We start from the raw sequence: 22,625 nt of genomic DNA, 5'->3' as shown, positions 1-22,625 counted from the left end.
ATATCAAATTTGGTTTAGGTCATTTCAAGTGCATCTTTGTAAAAAGGTGATTAATGTGTCCTGTCATTTGTAGTTGACAGATTGTTCGATGAATTCATTTTAATTGCATTTTTCTCAGTTTTGTTGATTTGGAAAAATAATTTTAAAAATAAAACATAAATTTTGAGCCAAATATTGGTTATCTGAACCTTTCCACATGGTTAGCATGCTGGGTTCCTCGAGAAGGTTCTACAAAAGAGCCAGAAAGTCTTCTATTCTAGCAAGCAGTTCTTATCCCTTTCCTTTAAATATATTGGTGTGCATGAACGTAACTGATCAGGAGCACTCACAGGTCATGCTGGGCTTCCTGGTGTTATTTCCCACTTCTCTCTTAAGCAAGTGGACTGATATATAATAATGCCTTGAGTGTCCCCTCTCAGATATCATAGTAAGGAATGGGTCTCATTCTATCTGGGGTAGGGGACTCTGGAATCCTCCAAGTCTCTCCTTCCACTTGAAACCCTGGTAAAGATTCTTTTAAAAAAATTAATTATATTCATATTTTGTTATTAAACCAATACTGATTGTCTCTCTTTTACAAATGGATGAAGTGAGACAACCATATTTCAATGAGTCTAGATTCGCTCAAAACTGGGCCCAGATTTGAGAACCTTGTGATGAATCTGAGCTTGGTTTTGGGTTTGTAACAGAACTAGAAAGCAGAGACGTTTCTAGAGGTTTCAAGTTTCAACAACAAATCTCACCTAAAGCTCTAATTAAGTAAATAGTGTCTGTCCCTGGAAATATTTGCAATATGATAAAGAAGTGATGCAATGCCTGTTATGCACCCATTTAATTGACTAAGAAAAATACAAAAGATCCACTGCTTATAACACAAAACCACAGGCAACTCCATTCTGGCTAGTGTAATGTTAACGCTACCAGTCGCCACATCTTAACTATGAAAATCTGATACATTCCATGCTCGCAGTCTGCCTTGTTCTTATTGCTCTTTACAGAATTTGATTGCATTATTTAAAAAGTATTTCCTCCTCAGATGACACCTTTCAGTATTTAAATGTATTCATCATTCATCATATATATAAAGACAAAGGTCCAGATTTTTCCACATTTACACATGTTGAGTAGTATCTGATTTCATTAACTAACTGCATTTAAGATACTGTTCAACTTGAGTAAGGATGGCAAAATCTAGCCCTTACTTAGGGCCAGATTCTGCAACCCACACTGATGTTACTTGGACCAGCAATCCCTCTGATGTCAGTGGGACTACTGACATTAATAAGTGCTTCTTGGTATAATAAGAGTTGCAGAATCGAGCAGTAAAAGCAGTGCAAGACGCACAAGGTAAGGGAATACAGCCAAATTGAGGCAGTACAGGATATGAGTTAAAGTAACATACTGTTGTTATATAAGTCATATCAATTATTTTTATCACTTCATTTTAGTTGGTGCCTCTTGATTCGGATAATCCATTTGTTAATCTAATACATTCCATTCTTAATTCAAATAAGTAGTTCATTCCATTTCTCTTAGTAGTTTTATTCCTGTCAACCTCATTTTTGTAGGGTTGGAGGTTTTTGGTAGCTATACAGAAATACATTTATTCACTGCTGTCAGAAGGATTCTAAATTGCAATCCCTCTCTCTATAAATATCTATATTTAGCTTTCACAGAATCATTTGGATGTTTTCTGAACTTAATTCTCTCACATCTACTCTTTCAATTTATTCTGTTTCCCCCTGCACTTACAGGATTGCAGTGCCAAATTAATCATTGCTTGTGGTTTTGTTTTTCTAGCAAGTCCTGGAATGAAGAAAATAAGGTGCTTGAAAAAAATATTACTTTGTATCTTGCAAATTCATTGTTAATCACGTTTCACTGACAGAGCATTTTCAAATGTAATTTAGGAACCAAAAAGGGAGGAGGAGAAGAAACTAGAAAAACTAGAAAAAACTAGAAAAACATCACGAACACTGGTATTACTTACCAGACTCATTAGTGTTGTTCTGTAAAATTAAGCTATTACTTTCCAAAACAGATATTGATCCTTACGAGCACTGTAACTGACTTAGTTTGATACCCTGTGGTTCTGAATCTGTAGTCATTGTACAAGTAAGGCTGTGAGTTTTGATTGTGAAGTGACTAGAAGACCAGGCTCCATATTTTTTAAGGATCAGAACTGTGGCAGATTTGGAGCTATTCTGTAATAACTTGTGTAACCCTTCTGCCCCTCTGAGTTGGCAGCAACAAGGGCCGGGTTCAGTATCCAGGGGTTCCGTTTCAGTAACACAATGCATAACCGGCTCGAGCCCCCACCCAGTGACCTGGGACACTCACATACCACACCCCCCTGGGCCCCTCTAGGAGGCAATACTTCCCCTCTCGCAAGCACGGAGTCTGAGTGTAGCAAAATCTTTTTAATAAAGGAAGGAATCAATGCGGCATCCCATTGGAGAAACACCACAAACAGGGTTATAACACAAACCATAAACAAAAACCCACCTCCAAGTACGTTTGGCACTGTCCTTTTTCCCCTTAGGGTTTTAAGTCCAATCACCCCAAAGTCCAACAACCCAAAAGTCTCTGGTCAATGCCACCCCAGAGTTCGAGAGTTTATCTGTAGAGGTCCCTCCCCCCAGCCTGGGTAGAAAGGGGCACCTTATGTGGTCCGGGGCCAACTGCCCTGCCTCTCCGTGGGTTCTGCTTCTGCCTTCTCCACGAACTGCTCCGCTTTACCAGCTGCTCCACTCTGCTCCTCCAGCCATCCTCAGAAACTGCTCCGCTCCACCAGCTGCTCTGCTCCATGAACTGCTCTGCAAACTGCTCGGCTCCGCTCGCTCTGTGGGCCGCTCCACCCGTCCCACAGCTACTCCGCTCTGCCAGCCGCTCTGCTGCCACCAGCTGTCCCGTGATCCGCTCCAGCCGTCCCCGCAACTGCTCCACTCCACCAGCTGCTCTGTTCCACAGTATAACTTCAGGCTCCCCCACTAGTTAGCACAGTATTCTCAGCTCAGTTATTTCAGCTCTTTAGTGATTTCAACTCTTAGTGATCTCAGCTCTTAGTGGGGGAGCCCCAGTGCTAGTGCACCATTAGCCCAAAGTGAGTTCAGCTCAGTAACCTGTATTTAGATTCTTGAGGGAATAAAAAAAAATCAACTCTGACATTCCACAGTGGAGAGAGGAAGGGGTGGAACTGGTGCTTCTGGCTCCACAAAGAGCCTGCACCACCAGGCACAGATACTTGTCCCCAGCCTCTCTCAATTCACTGGGTTTTGGAACCCATGTCCCTTGTCTAGCAAGTACCACCCCACTGAGGGTGAGTCATTTGTCACCAAGCAGTCCCACAGCTCGGCAGTCTGGGATAGGGTAGGCGTGCCTATGCAAATACACTCTCTGAAATTCTTTCCACCAGATGTCAGGGTAGAGCTTATCCTGACTCTGCTTACACTTGTAAACGCTGTATGTTGAGCTAGTTATTGGGATGTTTACTGTATGAATATATTGGTTGAATTTAATAGGGTGCTGGCAGGAAAAAAGCAGGAAGCAGAAAGAAAGGCTCAAGATAAGACACCCAGAAGCAAACACTTGAGAGTTGTTAAGAGACAATGCCAGGACAGAAAAAAAAGTGCATGAACAAAGGAGATCAAAAGAACTCAGGCAGGTTTTTAAAGGGACCTTTCTCAAGGAGGTGGGGCATGCATGGGAGACAGGGGTGTTTGGGAGAACCAGGCTGGAGACACAGGAACCCACTTAGGGGATCTGAAAAAGTGAGGGCTCTCTAGGTTACTATCAAAGGATGGAAAGCCTTTAGATAAGATACGTCCATGTCGGCTGTTTTAAAATCCTTTTTCTCTAAATGCTTTATTCTTACTATTAAAATGAACAATGCTTCTGTTTAAGAAGGCTGTCTGGCTCCTATATATACCATTGGTCACAGACTCCCAAGCTAAGAAACACGGGTGTACCATCCCAGTTGGACCTGCTGGGGAAGTGCAGTTTAGTGCTGGGGAAGTGCACTGGGTACTGCAGCCTCGGGATTGGCCTAAGAGTTGCAGAACTGCGGAATTCTGCCCCAGGATAAGTGAAGGTGGGAGAGCTGACAATCCAAGCAGTGCTCTCAGACACCAGAAAGGGGAAAGAGGAGCACAGCTAGCCCTTTGATTGTAACAAGGATATTTTCCTGTTCACAAATATAGCAACTGAATGATATTAGATGGGCAGAATATTTGGCCATACTTTATAATAAAGGTACATTTATAAATAGTTTATCAAAGATTAAGTGATTAACAGATGTTTTAATGAATCATGTGTTATAGACTGGATACCATCCAGCCCAGGTAGCACTGCTTTGCGGCAGTGGACAGGCACAAAGCAGTCATAGTAGGGCCAGCATGTGGCCCAATAAGTATAACAGTGTCCCTAAATTACTACATTTTACCTCAATGTAACTCAGCCAGCCAGGGTTCATTAGCCTTCAGGCATTCTAACCTGGAGCGCATACACCTCTACCTTGATATAACATGACCCGATATAACATGAACTCGGACATAACGCGGTAAAGCAGTGTTTCGGGCGGGCGGGGCTGCGCACTCTGGTGAATCAAAGCAAGTTCGATATAATGTGGTTTCACCTATAACGCAGGTGAAAAAAAGCTTTTGAAAAGTGAACTTTTCCACCTGTAAACCAGCACAGCAAAACAAAACAAAACAAAACAAACATTTCACTTCCTCATTTTCGCTGTAGGTGCCAAGTATTTCACATACAGCTCTAAATCTAATCTGCCAAATTTCCCTCAGTACACATGCTGAGTGAAATCTGACCCCTAAAGGCACATTAGCAGATTTAAAAAAAAATAACAATCACAAGATAGAAGTAATATCTGGAAACCAGGACAGATGTCCTTCTGATAAGGTAAGGCAGAATTATACATCTCTCATCTTGTGATCATGCAGATATCAAGAAAAAAATGCATAGACCTACAGTACTGTACCCACAATAAGAAATGTGAGAACATATCAGAGTCAGCAACTAATTCTAAGACCTGGCAAGCACTGTATCATTCACTTTCAGTTCTTTGTCATTGCATACAGATCACAGACTTCACTGGCATTTTCCGGAACACATGTGGTTTATCTCTAGACCTCTCTTGTGGGTTAGTTTAGATTAAGTCAGGGACAGGTGAACTTTTTTGTTTAATTTTAAATCCACTCTTAACACCTTAGATTCAAAAGTTTGACTCCAGTATTGCTGGTTTAATGTTCTGGTTGGAAGGGACTGAATAACAGAGCAGCTAGGTGAGGGAAAGCAAAGTCTGTGCTAATGTGTGTAGAAGAAATGGTGGATGGTGGTATGAAGGTATCATCAAGTATGAGTTTGACATGGGTGCGTTACTCAAGAATGATGAAGCCATAAGGAAGTTATACACTGTGACGGTTTATACTATTATGTTCACTACTTTTACAAGACTGATAAATTTTGCACAAAGTAGACCTTGTGAAGTATCACTTGAAAAGTCATAATCTATTGAGTATTATTGTCCTGGAAAAATATGTATATCAACATTGTATGTGAGGTTATACATTTCTATTGTATAATGTTTCTGTAACATGTTGCAGAGTTAGAAAGGATGTCCAAACCAGTTTTTCAGGGGCAAAGACACACTGGCACTCCCAGACAGGTATCAACAGAGTCAAGTGGGCTATCACTTACTTGAGCTGCCATTCTCCAGCGACAGAAAGGTGTGAACAAGAAATCTACATTTCATCACAGGGACAGTTCAACCCTCCTGTCCACAAGAGACTACCTGTCACCTGCACCCCAGCAGGGGGTAATCCTCAAAGAGGGGCAGTGGTATAAATATGAAGACAGTAGCCTCCGCTTCACCTCTCCTCCCATCTCACTGCTCATGACATCAATAATTCTCAAAGAACTGAACTAAGGGGGAGTGGTCCCAGGCTGAAAGGAGACCTAGCCTGTGAAATTTACAACAGCATATGGCAAGACAAAACCTTTGCTTTAAAGTTGAACTACTTATTAAGTTAGGTTATTAGCTTGCATATTACTCTTTTATTTTCTTTTGTAACCAATCCTGCATCATCACTTGTAATCACTTAAAATCTTTCTGTAGTTAACAAATGTATCTCATTGTTTTATCTTAACCAGTGTGTTTGGATTAAAGTGCGTGGGAAACTCCATATGGGATAACGAGGCTGGTGCATATTTCATTTTCCTTTGATGAAATTTGTGGACTTTCTATGAATTTGCATTGTTCAGTAGTGTGCTGGACAGTACAAGATGCACATTTCTGGGGGAAAGTCTGGGACTAAGAATTTGCAGGTGGTCAGAGTGCTCATGTGTTTAACTGGGAGTGAATTTTGCGTGCTGAAGGCTGTGTGAGAAACCTCAGGAGTGGATGTTCTGAGAGCACAGCAGTGTAAAAGGCACCCTCGGCTAGAGAGTTAAGGGGACACAGCTGTTCAATAGTCCAGATTGTACCCTGTACACATACACATCATCCCAAATGTGTGCCACTAGAACCTTTATACCACACAATGTCATCTTGTTTTCTGTGTATGCAGTGTATGTTACAGAAAAACTATTTTATGCGTGTTTAAGTAAGTTTTAAAACTTTTTAATGGGATTGGGACTCATTTTTATCCTTCCATCTGTAACACCAGGTGCATTACCTAATTAGTGCAGCTGTACAGGGCTCAGTTTTACTGTTTGTAAAAATGTCATGAATTTTAAGTCTGTTGCCTCTAGCCATGGAAGGGCCTGTCATGAATGCTGTGTGCGTCACTGGGAAGATAGGAATCTTCTCTTTCCAGTGGTATAAAGCTCTCATTTCTAGCCCTGTAGGACTGAAAGAGATCAGACTTGAAATGACATTTATATGGCTAGAAGAGCCATTACCAGTCTCAAGGCTCAGAAGGAAGGGATGGGAGCATATGCAAGGGGGTTGTGGAATAAAAGAGGGTGTTAACATTTGAGGACAGAAGTGGGAATGTTGGATGTTTTTCTTAAATGGGAGATTTGGAATGTTAGAATAAATCCCAAGGAGATGGATTAATTGGCAGATGGCAGGTGCAGTGCTCAAAGGTGAATGATAAAATGCTTTCTCAAATAGCTTTGACATCTGCTACATAGTTTAGATAGATACACACACCATACATATACATCCCACCCATTTTTTCCAATGTGACTTTTAGAGGGTGCTCTCTGATCCCTATTAGGTAGCACAAGGTTTTAAAAATTGAAGGATATTACTATCATAGAAGTTAGAAATAGAAGAGACCTATTAGCCCACGCAGTACATCTTGCTAGCTGTGAAGGATTGTTCCCCTAAATTAACTAGTGATTTGTTCAGCCATGTTTTAATTTTAGCATTTCAAGATGCAAGGTCAGTCTTCTACACAGATGAGCTATCCGAGGAAGTATTTTTCCCTCTGAGAGCAAAAAATCTGTAGCTTGTTTTGCAAATCTGTTACTGTATTTCGAAATCATTTACCTACCACCTGGGAACATTACAAATTTGACATATGGTACTGTTATTGCCTGCCTCCTGGCAAAAGGTGTAGGGCATCTACATGAAATGAGAGCTTGGCCTAGTTAACAATGAAGGACTTACAGAAAAAGGAGCATGTTGTTCCTTCTAATAGAGCCTACGCGCTTAAACTGTTCCTGAACTACAAGACCAAGCATGTGGGGAGGAACCAACATTTTCACTCTAGGATGCGTACGGTTAGGCATCTAAATCAGTAGCCTGTTTTTCAGAGTTGCCCAACAACCATGCAAGTTTTCGGTGCACAGCACAACTGAAGCTCAGGGGTATTATTTTTTCTTGCCTAACTAATACGTGCCCAATTTCAGGCATTTACCTTCGAAAAGTCAGGACAAAATACCTTTCAATAGCCAAAGCCAAAATAATTTGGTTGGCTATGAAACAGTCATATGACTTCAAAAAAGTGGGGGGAAGGTTATGACATGATGATGTTACGCAGGCTTCAAAAGTTATTTCAAGACTTTTTAACATCCCAGTAGCTTACTTTTTAAGCTAATCAGCCTAACACTAGTCTGGGAATTGCATAAGAACCTGAAATGTAGGAAGATTATAATTTACAGCAGAATACAATCAGGGCCGGCTCTCCCATTTTTGCCACCCCAAGCGAAAAAACAAACAAAAAGCTGCTTGGACTGTGCCGCCCCAAGAATGGACGGAATGCCGCCTCTCCTCCTGGAGCCAGCCCTGAATATAATTGCTATAAATATCACCAATACTTGAACTGATATTCTCTATCTCATTCCTGTCAATAAACTACAAATCTAGATGGTTACACATACCTGTTTTGGGGCATTGCTTTAGTGTCTGATTCAATTTGTTAAGCCGATGGAGCCAGCTGAATGAACTGCGTACATCTGGAGAATAAATGACAGCATATGTCTGAAGTGAAAATGTATATACCGATTTCAGTCAGCAACTCTGTATCCAATCTAAATTATGGGTGCGTTTGAGTAGACTAGGAATTTACTAATATTACAAAGCTCAATCACTTCCTTTATCTTGCAATATTATGAATCTGATATTTTAGCACATTCCTGAAACTAACTAATGTATGCATAAAAGGACAAGTGATATGTCAAAAAAATCCTACCGTGGAATCCAGCATAGTTTCACATTACGGAAGCAAAAGTGCATAATCAGAATGACAGTAATGGCAATCAATGGAACTTCTCTTCCATATGACAAACAACCTGATTTCTCATTCCAATCTATGAACCTGAAAAGGAGACTGAAAGAGCACAGAATTAGGCAGTTCGCATGCATTTTCTGAGTGTGGCTTTGGGAGGGCCGGGGTATTGTTAAGAAGATTAGTGAAATGGTTTCTCTCAAATTTACACAAAGATTATTTTTAAGGTTTTTTTTTAAACAGATATTTTAGAAATAATTTCCCCATACATTTCCCAGCAGCAATAAGGTAATAGCACATAACTGCTTCATCAAAACATAGTCCGCTCGTTATGTATATATGCCAAACACACAAAGCATTTGGCTGTATGTTACAGAATTGCTTAGGCCCAGGCAAGTTAAACATAACATTAAAGCAAACTCGCTTCTAGCAGACACTCACATAAAGCCTCCAGTAAGCAAAAGTGTACTGAGGGGGACTTACAGGGCCAGATTCTCCACTGGTGTAAATCCATGTAGCTCACTGAAATCAATGGAATGACTCCAAGTAACAGCAGTGCCTCAGATCTGGCCCACAGTGTGTAAGGTTTCGGCAACTGCCTTTTCATCAACAAGCTTGCAGGGGACCAGTGTTGCTCAAAAGGCTCAGGGCTTGTCTACATCAGAAAGTTGCAGCGCTGGTGAGGGAGTTACAGCGCTGCAACTTTGAAGGTGTACACATCTGCAGGGCACCACCAGCGCTGCAACTCCCTGTTTGCAGCGCTGGCCGTACTCCCGTTTTGTCTCGGGTGTAGAGGATCCAGCGCTGGTGATCCAGCGCTGGTAATCCAATGTAGACACTTACCAGCGCTTTTCTTGACCTCCGTGGAAGGAGGAAGCCTCTGGTAATCAAGCTGGTCTCCTTCCCTGCGGTTTGCTGGGTGGCTCCGGGAACGAGAGAGCAAACCGCGGCGAAGCGGGTCTCCTTTCCCGGTTTGCTCTCGCGTTCCCAGAGCCCAGAGCAAGCAGATCTCCTTCCCTGCGGTTTGCTGGGTGGCTCCGGGAACGCGAGAGCAAACCGCGGCGAAGCGGGTCTCCTTTCCCGGTTTGCTCTCTCGTTCCCGGAGCCCAGAGCAAGCAGATCTCCTTCCCTGCGGTTTGCTGGGTGGCTCCGGGAACGCGAGAGCAAACCGCGGCGAAGCGGGTCTCCTTTCCCGGTTTGCTCTCTCGTTCCCGGAGCCCAGAGCAAGCAGATCTCCTTCCCTGCGGTTTGCTGGGTGGCTCCGGGAACGCGAGAGCAAACCGCGGCGAAGCGGGTCTCCTTTCCCGGTTTGCTCTCTCGTTCCCGGAGCCCAGAGCAAGCAGATCTCCTTCCCTGCGGTTTGCTGGGTGGCTCCGGGAACGCGAGAGCAAACCGCGGCGAAGCGGGTCTCCTTTCCCGGTTTGCTCTCGCGTTCCCCGAACCCCGAGCAAGCAGGTCTCCTTCCCTGCGGTTTGCAGGGTGGTTCGGGAACGCGAGAGCAAACCGGGAAAGGAGACCAGCTTCGCCGCGGTTTGCTCTCGCGTTCCCCGAACCACCCTGCAAACCGCGGGGAAGGAGACCTGCTTGCTCGGGGGTTCGGGGAACGAGAGAGCAAACCGGAGAAGGAGACCAGCTTCGCCGCGGTTTGCTCTCGCGTTCCCCGAACCTCCCTTGAAGCCGCCCAACAGCGCTGCAGTGTGGCCACATCTAACACCACTTGCAGCGCTGGTTGCTGTAAGTGTGGCCACTCTGCAGCGCTGGCCCTATACAGCTGTACTAATACAGCTGTAACAACCAGCGCTGTAAAATTTTAGATGTAGACATGGCCTCAGTATTTTCTCCGTCAAGGCTAGGCACAGCAGACCCTGTTTTCTTCTGCTCTAATTCACTGCTGATGGGGCCTGGATCCAAAGATATTGTTTACGGTCTGGTCTATACTACAGACCTATATCGGTATAACTGCATCGCTCAGGGCTGTGAAAAATCCACACCCTTGAGCAACATAGTTACACCGACCTAACCCTCCATGTAGAAAGCTCTATGTTGGCAGGGCAGCTTCTCTAATTGACATAGCTACCACCTCTCTGGGAGGTGGATTAACTACGGCAATGAGAGAATTCTCTCCCATCAGCTTAGAGCATCTTCATCGACACACTCCAGTGGTGCAGCTGCACCAGCGCAGCATTTTAAGTGCGGACTTGCCCTTAATTTGTGCCTGACAGAGGCTTTGTCTACACTGGACTTACATCAGCAAAACGTTTGTCACCCCCTCTCACAAAAAGCGCTGGTGTGAACAGCGCTTTATCAGCAGGAGAGCTCTCTCCTACCGACAAACAGCTGCTACACTGCACACTTTTGAGCAGCACATCTGTATCGCTAAAAGATGCCTAGTGTAGATATAGCCTAAGTGACTGGATGGACTGTGATTTAAATCGAGAGTTGATGACACTATTAATCCAGGACTTGAAAGAGGAGTACTCAGTTAGATAATGACTGGCTTTCCCACTGGAAGTAGGAGATCTGGCAAGTCTGCAGCTAGACAGATAAATATCATCCTTGTAATAATGCATTCTGATAGCCAGCATTTGTTGGCGGTAACCCTATGACTTCAGTAGCCACCTTCCCAATTGTAGCTGCGCTGTTGTTGTTGTAGCTACTTCCTGAGGGGAAGAGAAAGGGGAAGTTTTGAGATAAAAGGTAGGGGATCAATACTCAACACATTTGGAAAACAGCAAGCCAGCATCAGTCAAGCAAATTAAAAATGGAAACAGCATGGTGGGAGGGGGGTTACATCCCTGACCTTTAAAAAACAGGACCTTCTCTTTGAATTTACATCAGCATCCCCAGAAAGTATTCAAGATTAGAGAGCTTTTTTCCCTTCTACATTTAACAAGTGTATTCAGACCTCCCACAGCTTTTTAAGAGAGAGAAGACTCCAGGCTAGTACTTAAATGGAAATGCTGTTTCTTTAGGGTTAATGGCCATCAACACATTTTAAAATTCTTCCTTCTGCAATGTAAATACGCCCTGTCTTGTACTGATTGCAGACCGACCAGCAGTTCCACTGCACAGCAAAGAGGAAAGCAGCCTGCAGCACACTGAAGGGTAGTCCTCCTTATTTCTTTGACAAAGGACTAGTCCTCCTACTGTCATGCGGGAAATAAGTCTTTAAAAGTGACACTGGGGAAGAAAAAAAAAAATCAACATTTGAGGTGGGAGTGGGAAGACTGTCTCTTCTTGTTAAGTGAAAATTCCTTAAAGCTGGCCAAAGGCACATAACCTCTTTACTGTCACATTTTATTTTCTCCTTTATATCAAAGGTAACAGATTTGCAATGGCAACAACTCAAGCAGCAGATTCTATTATGGTCTAATATTTAGATGCTGGCAATGGGAAACCTGGTGCTATTACTGAGCACAGGTATAACAGATCTAGATGACTATCGGTGTTCTATCCTATGCAGTGTAGTTGTGGCTGTGTCGCTTCCAGAATATTAGAGAGACAAGATGGGTTAGGAAATACCAAGCTTTAGAGTCACACAGTGCCCTTTTTCAGGTACTCAGAGTACCTTTTCCAGAGCAGAAGAAGAGCTCTGTGTGGCTCAAAAGCTTTGTCTCTCTCACCAACAGAAGTTGGTCCAATAAAATATATTACCTTTCCTTCCCCCTGCCCCCCTGCGTTCTATCTTTACATACATTACAGTACTGGATTCCTGGCTAGGATGACCAGATGTCCTGATTTTATAGGGACAGTCCTGATTTTTGGGTCTTTTTCATATATAGGCTCCTATTACCCCCCAGCCCCGTCCCGATTTTTCACATTTGCTGTCTGGTCACCCTATTCCTGGCAGAAAGCTAACTTGAAGGATCACGCAATGGAACTCAATGGGCCTGATTCTGCTCTCACACCAGTGAAATGCCATTGATTTCAATTCAGTTATTCCTTTTATATCCATGTAACTGAGAGGAGGTGTATGGCCCATTATTTCTCCTCTCATCCTCAAACTGCACCTGAGTTTCATTTTTTAGATCTCCAGGAATGGGGAATAAATAAATACATATATTAAAATAAGAGAGCAAAGGGGAAACTAATCAGAGGGTATAGAGGAAATAATACACATTCTAGACCGGTAGAATCTAGTGCTTTAAGCTGGGAAAGGAGCTGGATTTATTCCTTGATACCACACTATCCAAAAATAGAACCTCTCTACGAATGAGCAATTTAATGCTAAAAAACAATATTTACTTTCCATTCCCCCTCATGAATAATGGAGGACATCTGATTTCCTGTTCACACTGTCAGCATTAAGATAAACAGCAGCAGCTTACTAGCAAGGGTCTGTGTAGGGGGTATGGGGGAGGGAATCTTATAAAAATAATAGTGCAACCCTTTCCCTCTTGCTGTTACAGCTTTCGACGCATTGTTTTCACAGTTGTACTTTTACTAGTTAATTAACAAAAGGATGTTTTGTTTCTATTTCTGATGCACATATAGGGCCAAATCTTGCCCCAGCTGTTACTGTGTGTGGGGAGCAGGAATGCTGCAGGGATTCTGTAAGGACTTGCAGGTAAGATGTGCTGCATAGTGCACTTTGTTGCTGCTTCAACAGGACCAGCTTGCATTCTTGGTTAGCATTTGCACCCGACCGCAGCGTGCACAACAGGTTACTCAGGCAGGACTGGATACACTCCCGAGCTCACAGACTTGGCCATTTCCACTTAGCTAGACATCTCACCTCTCTAAAAATCAACCCCATGTTAGGCAGAAGTCCACCCTACTATTTTCACCAGTGGAGAAGAGTCGCCTTAAACTCTCTTCCTCTTCAGCGCACCGGAGATTAAGGGGAAGATCTGATTCTCCTCTTATTTATACCTTGTGTAACTCTTTGCAGACGTCCAGTCAGCTACCCTCTAGTTTATACAGGTGTACATGGAAGGATCAGGTGCACAGTAAGTAATGTTTGTGGAAATACCATTCTTTTCAAATGCCTACTCAAAGGAGATAAAAACTTGACTTAAGAAAAATGTTTAACTTTATTTAACTTGTAGAATGATGTGAGCATCTTGAATGGAAAACCAGAGAAACAAAGAAGAGTACCACTAAATGGTCTTGTCCATTTTGCTGGCAAGGCCGATAAAACACCAGCATGATAGATTCTGTATTGCCAATTCCAAACCTTCAAAAAATAATCATAAATCAGACCTCAAAAACATTAAATTCATGTAAAAATCATGAGATTTTAAAATAAATAATAAATCTGGGGTCCATTTTTTCTATCTTCTGGGTTTTGAGTCTTTAGGATATCGTTGGGTCATGTTTTTCAGCTCTTCTCTGCAACCATTTAGCCTGAGGGCTAGAAACATATTATTTATTTTATAAAAGAGAAATTATGAGATTGCCACAGAACAACACAATTGCACGAGCTGGGCTTTTAAGAAAAAAACACCAGCTCTTGGTAAAAATCACAAAAGTTGGCAACACTATAGAGTACATTGTTAAAGATTCAAATCCATCCCTCCTACATAGATAAATCAGGCAAAGATACTCATCTCCAATGATAGCAGAGATTCCTGGTCAAACCTGTTGCCATTGATTTGCTGGCTAGGAGGAAATGTCCTGGTCTCTAGGTCAGAGTGGTATTAACAAGCACTGTACTTTTCTTAGTTTAAATGAATCAGGGAAGACCTTGCACTGTTTCACATGCATGTGTGCACACAGAGGTAACGTACAAAATGTATCCCCTTCCTAGGCTATGCCTTTATTCTAGCTGAAGTAACAAAGCCTTGAGGCAGGACTATACTTAACAAATACAAAAACCTTAGCCTGAGCTGCTTCCTTAGTTGGCTTGTCCCAGGGCTTTTCTATGACAAATTTCCTGTCTCTCACAGGCGGCGGGTAACATAGGCTGGGAGTCAATTTCACAAAGATGAGAAAAAATTATGAGTCAGATCAGTTGGGGAGAAAGAATTTAAACAAGAAGAAAGTGAATGATAAGTGGGAAATGTTTCAGTACATTTTATTAGATGCTCAAAAAGTCACAATCCCACAAATGAGAAAGAAGGCCACACTGATTAGAAAACAATCTGGCTTATAGGAAAAGTGAAAAACATCTATAAGAATGCTTTTAAACATGGAAGAAGGGGAAATCGATAGTAATGAATGTAAAGCTCGGAACTGTAACAAAAAAAAAGTGCTAAGGGAAACAAGGATATAATGAGAAATCTATGGCCACTAGAGTTAAGGACAATAAGGAGTTTTTCAAGTATATTAGGAACAAAAGAAATCCTAACAATGGTATTGGTCCATTACTAGATGGAAATAGAATTCCCAATAATAATACAGAGAGGTCAGAAGTATTCAATCAATACATCTGTTCTGTACTTGGGAAAAAGACATACCATATGATGATGAAATATTTTCCATTACAACAGTAACTCAGGAGGATGTTAAGCAGCAGCTACTAAAGCTAGCCACTTAAATCAGCAGATCCAGATAACTTGCACCCAAGAGTTTTTAAAAAAGGCTGTTTGAGGAGCTCTCTGGATCAGGAATGTTAATCTTCAATAAGTCTTGGATCACTTGGGTAAGGCCCAGCAGACTGGAAGAGAGCTAATGTTATGCCAATATTTTTTAAAAGGTACACAGGATAACCCAGGTATCATGAGGTACACAGGATGACCCTGACATCTATCCCAGGCTAAAAATGGAACTATCATTTTTTATGAAATGAAAATTTGGCTGATTCAGGTAACAATGTTGATGTGACATACTTAGACTTCTGTAAAGCATATGACTTGGTAGGTACCACGTGATATTTTGATTAAGAAACCAAAATGATACAAAATCAACATGGCACATATTAAACAGATTAAAAACTGAGTAGTTGATAGGTCCAGAAATTTAGCTAAATGGAGAATCATCATTGAATGAGTGTGTTTCTAATAAAGAAATACCCGGTAAAGACTTCTGTATTTGGCACTGGTGAGATTGGTACTCGAATACTGTGTCTAATTCTTGTGTCTACAATTCAAGATGGATGTTGATAAATTGGAGAGGGTTCAGAAAGAGCCACAAGAATGATTAAAAGATTGGAAAACCTGCCTTCTAGTGAAGGCGCTCAATTTGCTTAGCTTAACAAAGAAATGCTTAAGGATATTACTTGATCACAGTCCATAAATCCTAGATGGGGAACAGAAATTTGATAATAGAGGGCTCTTCAATTTAGTAGACAAGAGTTTAACAAGATCCAGTGGTTGGAATTGTGCTAGACAAATTCAAACTAAAAAATAAGGTGCACATTTTTAACAGAGGGTGATTCACCAAGAGAACAACTTACCATGGTAGATTCTCTATCACTAGAAAATTTTTATTTAAAATTGTATGTTCTTCTAAAAAATATGCTCTAGTTCAAACAAGAATTAATTCAAGGAAATCCTATGGCCTGTGTTATATAGGAAGTCAGACTAGATTATCACAATGGTCTTTCCTGGTTTTATAATCTATGAAAGTCTATATCCAGTCACAATTAAATCCAGCTACTGTAAAAAGTCAGACATGGAAGGATACATGTAACTGAGTGAATATAGCTGGTTATTTCCACTTCAGCTAATATATTAATTCAAGACAGATCAAAAAAAGAGACAAGCCAACAGCAGCTTTGAAAAGGGCTACGTCTGATATTATTTTAATTATTCTGCATTTTAAGTAACCCAATTTAACTAAGTAACCCAAGTAACTATCTGATATGAATTCATCAAACAAGATCCTGCACTTTAAACTGTATCATGTGAAAATAGCTAGAACCGTCTTCACTGGAAATGCTTTTGACCTCCACATGGGAACGCATGAAGATTGTATGAGTCCCCATGAAAAAAGACCTACAGATTTGCAGAGTTGCTTTCTTAAAGCTTCAGAGTAGCAGCCATGTTAGTCTGTATCCGCAAAAAGAACAGGAGTACTTGTGACACCTTAGAGCCTAACAAATTTATTTGAGCATAAGCTTTCGTAGGCTACAGCCCACTACATCGGATGCATAGAATGGAACATACAGTAGGGAGATATATATATACACATACAGAGAAAATGAAAAGGTGGGAGTTGTATATGTATCTCCGCATTGTATGTTCCATTCTATGCATCCGATGAAGTGGGCTGTAGCCCACAAAAGCTTATGCTCAAATAAATTTGTTAGTCTCTAAGGTGCTACAAGTACTCCTGTTCTTTTTTCTTAGAGCTGCTTGGCTATACTGAGATGTCCACCTACTGTGGGTATTTCATCCTTTAACTATAGTGGGAAATGATGTTTGCAAGACCCCATCTGAAGTATGGAAAAAGTATACAGCTGATATTCACTGGGTCTGTCTGAAGCTTGAAATGCAACCCCTGCCCCAAAACCCTTATTTTAAATACCAAATCACTATTAATTGCAAAACAAATCTAACCCCAAATGCTCATGGGGCTGTGTGCTTTTGCTTTGCATAGGTATGACAACCAGCCCAGATAAAAGCTTTAAAAGGAGGGAGCTCCAAACAATACTTCTAAAGAAGGAGTAAATAATAAAAGAGCAGAAAAGGAGAGAAGCAAATGAGGTATGATCAACACCACCCAGGTCTACAAACACACACACAAGATTTCCCAAACTTTTGTACTGCTTGCACTGAAACGTTTTGAAAGCATGCATAATAGATCACTTGTCTTCATATTATACATATTTTAAAATATGTTATGTATTTTCAAGCTTACATAGAGAACCTCCATCTGCTTTTTCCAAAAATAATTTAATCTGATAGTTTGTGAGAGATGTTTTTCTTTGTATTTTCACAGCTAAAGTGAACCTAGAGCTCACAAAATAGCAACTATTATTTAAAACACACAAATCAAATACAGCGAGATCTGTATTAAGCGACCACTCTAGGGAACAAAAATTGGTTGCCTGATGGAGGTAATATTCCAGAAAAGGAGGAACAAAACTTTATTTAGTACATGAGAAGATACTCTGCAGCAACCTCCTGTGAAAAGTTTCACTGTACCTCACTTCACTTGGTAGTAGAATTAAGAGTGTTGAGTTAATGTACAAAATATATAGAGAGAATAAAAATTACTGGTAGCATAAGCAGATTGTTCCACTGCAATCAATCTTGTTGCTGTACCTGCTTAAATCAGAGTTGACACTGATCCAGAGTTCGGTAGGTCTTTTTTAAGACTGAAATTTTAATTAAAAAATTAAGCTAATGCAAAGGTATAATAAGGCATTAGAGGCTTGATCATTCCATTATTTGCAGACATGTAACACTTACTGAAATGAACAGAGGTTGCATGAATGCAATTGACTGGATACCTGGTTGCAAGAAGAACTGAGACAATTAAAAAACCCTACTTGATTGAACCACTAAGATGGTTAAACTGAGTAACCATATTGTCTTATTGCTGTATCTTTTGACCTTCTTCATCCTATTCCAATCCTTAACAGATTGCATCATGTTTAAAGTGAGATCATTATCCTGCAACTGGATTTGCCAGTGTGGGACCCTGCACCAATTCAGAACCTCACTGAAGACAAGATACCTTACAAATAAAGGCCTCCTTGGGAGAGGGACCATGTCTCTGTCTGTTCTATAAAAAACCTAGCATACTCTTGGGTGCTGTAAAAAGAATAAAAATGTTATAATAATACAATAAAAAAGTCTTACTGTAGGTAAAGTTCCCACTCAAATAACCATACATTAATAGGTGAGCACTCACCTGGACCTCACCGGAGGGCAAGAGTCATCTCCTCTGATGTGAGGGAGGATACAAAATTGACCCAGCAGCTCTGACACCAGTTACTAAAGGAGAAAAAGGAATAAAATAAATAAAGAGAAATATCTCAAAGGCACTGAGTGATAACCATCTCAGGCACCTCCAGTGTGAACATGTAATTGCACCAACATTGCAAAGGTAAACAGAGCCTGGTCCCTGATTATTTGCTGAGAAGGGGAGGGATCTATTTTCATTTAATAATTATGCTCTTTAAGACTTGCTAACAACTCTATTTGTCTGTTGTAGCAAAGTGTTAAACTGTCCCAGAGAGATCTGGAAAAAATTTGCAGCTGCAGAGTGGAGCATTCTGTAATTTCTGTTTCTTTATGCTCTTCTGAGTTTATCCCTTTCTTTTATGACCACTTCAGAAGTTGGAACTGGGGTTATACTTACATCAGTTTTATTTGTTGACTTTGTCTATAGCTGTAGGTGCTGTTATGATGAAAACCTCAATTTTAAGTGATATTTGAATTGGTTTCTTATATTATTTTTTCCAATCTAACATCATGTTATAATTTTTTTACGGTCACAAAGATCAGAAACCTACATTCCAGAGGCCATCAGCTCTGTGGACCTCAGTGCCACAGTCTCTGCTAGTAAATCATAGCTAGAACCAAAAGCGGTGCCAGGGTTTTTGCTGCCCTAGGCAGCAGCGTTCCTCCTCTGAGCATTTGGTGGCGGCAGTCCTTCCGCTCTGCATCTTTGGGGCACTTCGGCGGCGGAAGCACCGGCCCTGGCTAGAACACAGCTGTCCCTAGTTTAAAGGTGAGCAGTTCCTTTGTTCTCTCATAACATTGTCTGACCATTGTAGCTCCCAGCTGCACATTCTGACCATACTTTAGGTATCTAAGATGCCTGATGAAGGTGCAGAGGTCTATCAGGAAGGTGTGACGCTGTCACTTAGCACAGATTACTGGCCTGTTTATGGCCTCAAAAAACATTATATGTGGAATAACACAGCAGATGGACCTAGAATGTGTTTGGGTTTGTACAGCAATTGCTCTCTGGACATCTGTTATTTATTGTAATATTTTTGTGAAATCACCATATTTTAAAAGTATATTATATATTTGAACTGTGTTAACTCCAATGTCCATTTCACAAGGAAATTTCCTTTAATGTCTTTTAAAGGACTTTACTAGTTTACTTGTTTTACAAAGAAAAAAGTTGAATACACAAAATACACATGTATTAAAATAAAAAAGGAAGCACTTTATACACTCTACTCTAGAGCCCATTTTTCATTTTGAAACTATTCACATGGTCATGTCTATCCCTATAATATGATTTCTTTCCAAATCCAGCACTACTAGGTTTCAACCTTTTATATTTAATCCATAAACTCTGTAATTATAAAGAAATGAATATTTTATCTCCTATCTTATGATAACCCCAGGCTGTTTAATTTTAGAACATGAACCATATTTTAAGTAATGCATTAAAATGTAATATATCAACTAAAATGACTTGGCTTATTAAATAAATGGATACACAGGGTCTGATCCTTATAAGGCACTTTCTTTGGGGACTCTGCTTTTCCACATAGTTCCCAGTTACTGTTGTCCCGAAACAATAGGGGATTCAAACAGCAGAGCTGTTCACCACATAAGATAATCCAAGCTGTGTCAATACTACATTACGATGGGGAAAGCCAAGGGGGACAGTCACACAGAGTAGCTCCCCCTCACAACCCCTGCCCTTTCCTGTCCTGTCTCATCTGCCCATACCCCACATGTACCATGGCTGGGGCTCCTGCACAATCTGGGCTAGAGAAGACAATGTCATAGAGTTGGTTCTTCCATCCCTTTCCAGGCTTCCAACCCACATCTGTCCTGCGTGGCTGCTTTCCACACATAGACTTGAACAGGGGAATTGGATCCTGATCATAAAGGTCTTGATTCAAATCCCATTGAAGTCAATGGGAAGACTCACATTGACTTCACTGGGCTTTGAATGGGCTCCTATTTCATATAGCCACTATGTAGAAACCAGGTAACAAGACCCTGTAAGGATAACGAAATACTAATGAAAGCACAAGCTCACAAGCTGGTCTTGAAAGAATCTCAAATATTGTGATAAGCAAATTAGCTATCCTATTCTACGGCAATGGCCCAAGACTACTCTTGCAGTAGTACTACTGATGTGTTTTGGACCATTACAGCCATTTTTTTATATGTGAACTTAGCTTGTGTGACTGGCTGAGATCACAGTTTGAGATGGTGCAGCTTCAGGGAAAAGAAAAACCAAAGACAGAGCAGAGGACAGCTCTGTTGTGATCTTATGTCTAGTGACCTGTACATTATGCTTTTTTCATCATTTTAGTTATTCATATTCCAAATGTATAGGAAATGCCTATCCTGGTCTCTAGACACTGTACAGTTAATTAAAATGCAAGCAGACACTTGATAGGTCAGAAATCCTTCACTGTACCCATATAAACTTCATTCCTCTCCATTTCATAACTTTTCAACCTCACCCCGTGAAAAACCTGGGACATGTCGTACAGCGTGCCCTAAGGGTCAGTAGATCTGGGCTTCCTTTGGCAAATCCACACAAAAGATACCAGATAAAGGCAGTAAAATGATATGTTCCCAAAACAAGCCTCTTAAGAAGAACAGCATTAGGCCTAATCATGTGGATTACTTCATCACTAGTCATTAGTGATGCAGATAACAGTGAGCAGTGATAGGTCTCAAGTGATGTTAGCGTTCTTGTGGTGAGATTACAGTACAAACTCTGAATTACGAACACCAGAGTTATGAACTGTCCAGTCAACTGCACACCTCATTTGGAACCAGAAGTACACCATCAGGCAGCAGCAGAAATGGGACTGGGGGGAAGCAAATACAGTACAGTACAGTACTGTGTTAAATGTAAACTACTAAAACCATAAAGGGAAAGCAGCATTTTTCTTCTGCATAATAAAGTTTAAAAGTTGTATTAAGTCAATGTTCAGTTGTAAACTTTTAAAAGAACAACCATAATATTTTGTTCAGAGTTATAAACATTTCACAGTTATGAACAACCTCCATTCCTGAGGGGTTCATAACTCTGAGATTCTACTGTACTTCTAATTTAAAAACTGGAATTTCACAAACCAGTTTTCTCCCCCAACCAAAGGGGTTAGAGATACCAATGCCACACTTTGATCTTCATGTGCTTTGGTGTAACATCTGCTGAAATCAAAGGAAGCTGCCCTCATGCAAATGAGGGCAGAGCTGGCCCCTGAGATGGAGTAGTATTAGATTTGACATAGAAACCTATGATTGGCTGTAGGGAACAAAATGCTGAAGGCTATGCCAATTATTCTTAGGGGACCAAGAATAAAGAGGATATGCATTTATTAAGAGTTTTCCCTTAAGAACTCAAATCTCATATGTCAAGGTCACGGCATTTAGTAAAAATCAATACTCTGGGCCACACATTGCAATGATTCACACCCCATGTGTTACTGAACGTGCGTTGGGTGCAAGTCAAGATCAAGATTTGTCTTGGTCATGGATAAAAAAGTTAATAACTAAGGATGCTGTTTCCTCAAAAACTAGTCGCCTGAATGCACCGCTGATGCAGATAAGTTAACACTAGTTTCTCTGGTTATTGTTTATTACCAACTGATCTTAAACTGCAATAATTAGCCAAGGCAAAAACTCACCAGGCTCCTGAGGCAGTGAGAGGCTTTCATAATATTATGCCAACCAGGGATAGGGCCATCTCTCAGTCTGAAGCAGTCTGAAAACTGTAGGGAAAAAATGCTCCATCTTCTCTAATTGAGTTTCATCTAGCTGCATAATCATACCTGCTAATTGCACATGCACAAGCTCCACTCATCTGCTTGTATAATGGATTCTTGCCCCTTGCGGCTGATTTAAAGCCAAAGGAGAGAATCCCTTTGCTCTTTACTGAGCACGATCTTTAATGCCTCTACCAAAGAGGCTAAACTATGGCAATTCTGAAGCCAAGCCCAGCTCAAAAACAAAACAAAAAAACATGGACAAAGAAAAAGCAGTAAGTAAGCTGACAATTATTGCACAATCTCTGGTCTTCAACTTCTGCAAAGTTCTTTGAGAAAATGTCGGCATCCTAAATGGGAGTTTGACCTGTGACAGGACTGCAGCTTTGGGCCTATGAGTTACTGAT

The 22,625-nt window shown here is 41.1% G+C and overlaps 1 protein-coding gene across 2 annotated transcripts in view; it reads right to left on the bottom strand.

Moving 5' to 3' along the window:
- Window positions 1-22,625, bottom strand: part of TMEM108 (transmembrane protein 108) — a 342,003-nt gene that overhangs the window by 271,562 nt on the left and 47,816 nt on the right. For both annotated transcript variants that reach the window (XM_050938024.1, XM_050938026.1), the window contains exon 2: window positions 18,432-18,514. The gene's annotated coding sequence lies outside the window, so the exon portion shown is untranslated. The remainder of the gene's footprint in view (window positions 1-18,431; window positions 18,515-22,625) is intronic.

Source organism: Gopherus flavomarginatus, chromosome 2 (assembly GCF_025201925.1).
Source record: "Gopherus flavomarginatus isolate rGopFla2 chromosome 2, rGopFla2.mat.asm, whole genome shotgun sequence".
Classification (NCBI taxonomy): Eukaryota; Metazoa; Chordata; order Testudines; family Testudinidae; genus Gopherus; species Gopherus flavomarginatus.
This window is presented reverse-complemented; position numbering and strand designations above follow the sequence as displayed.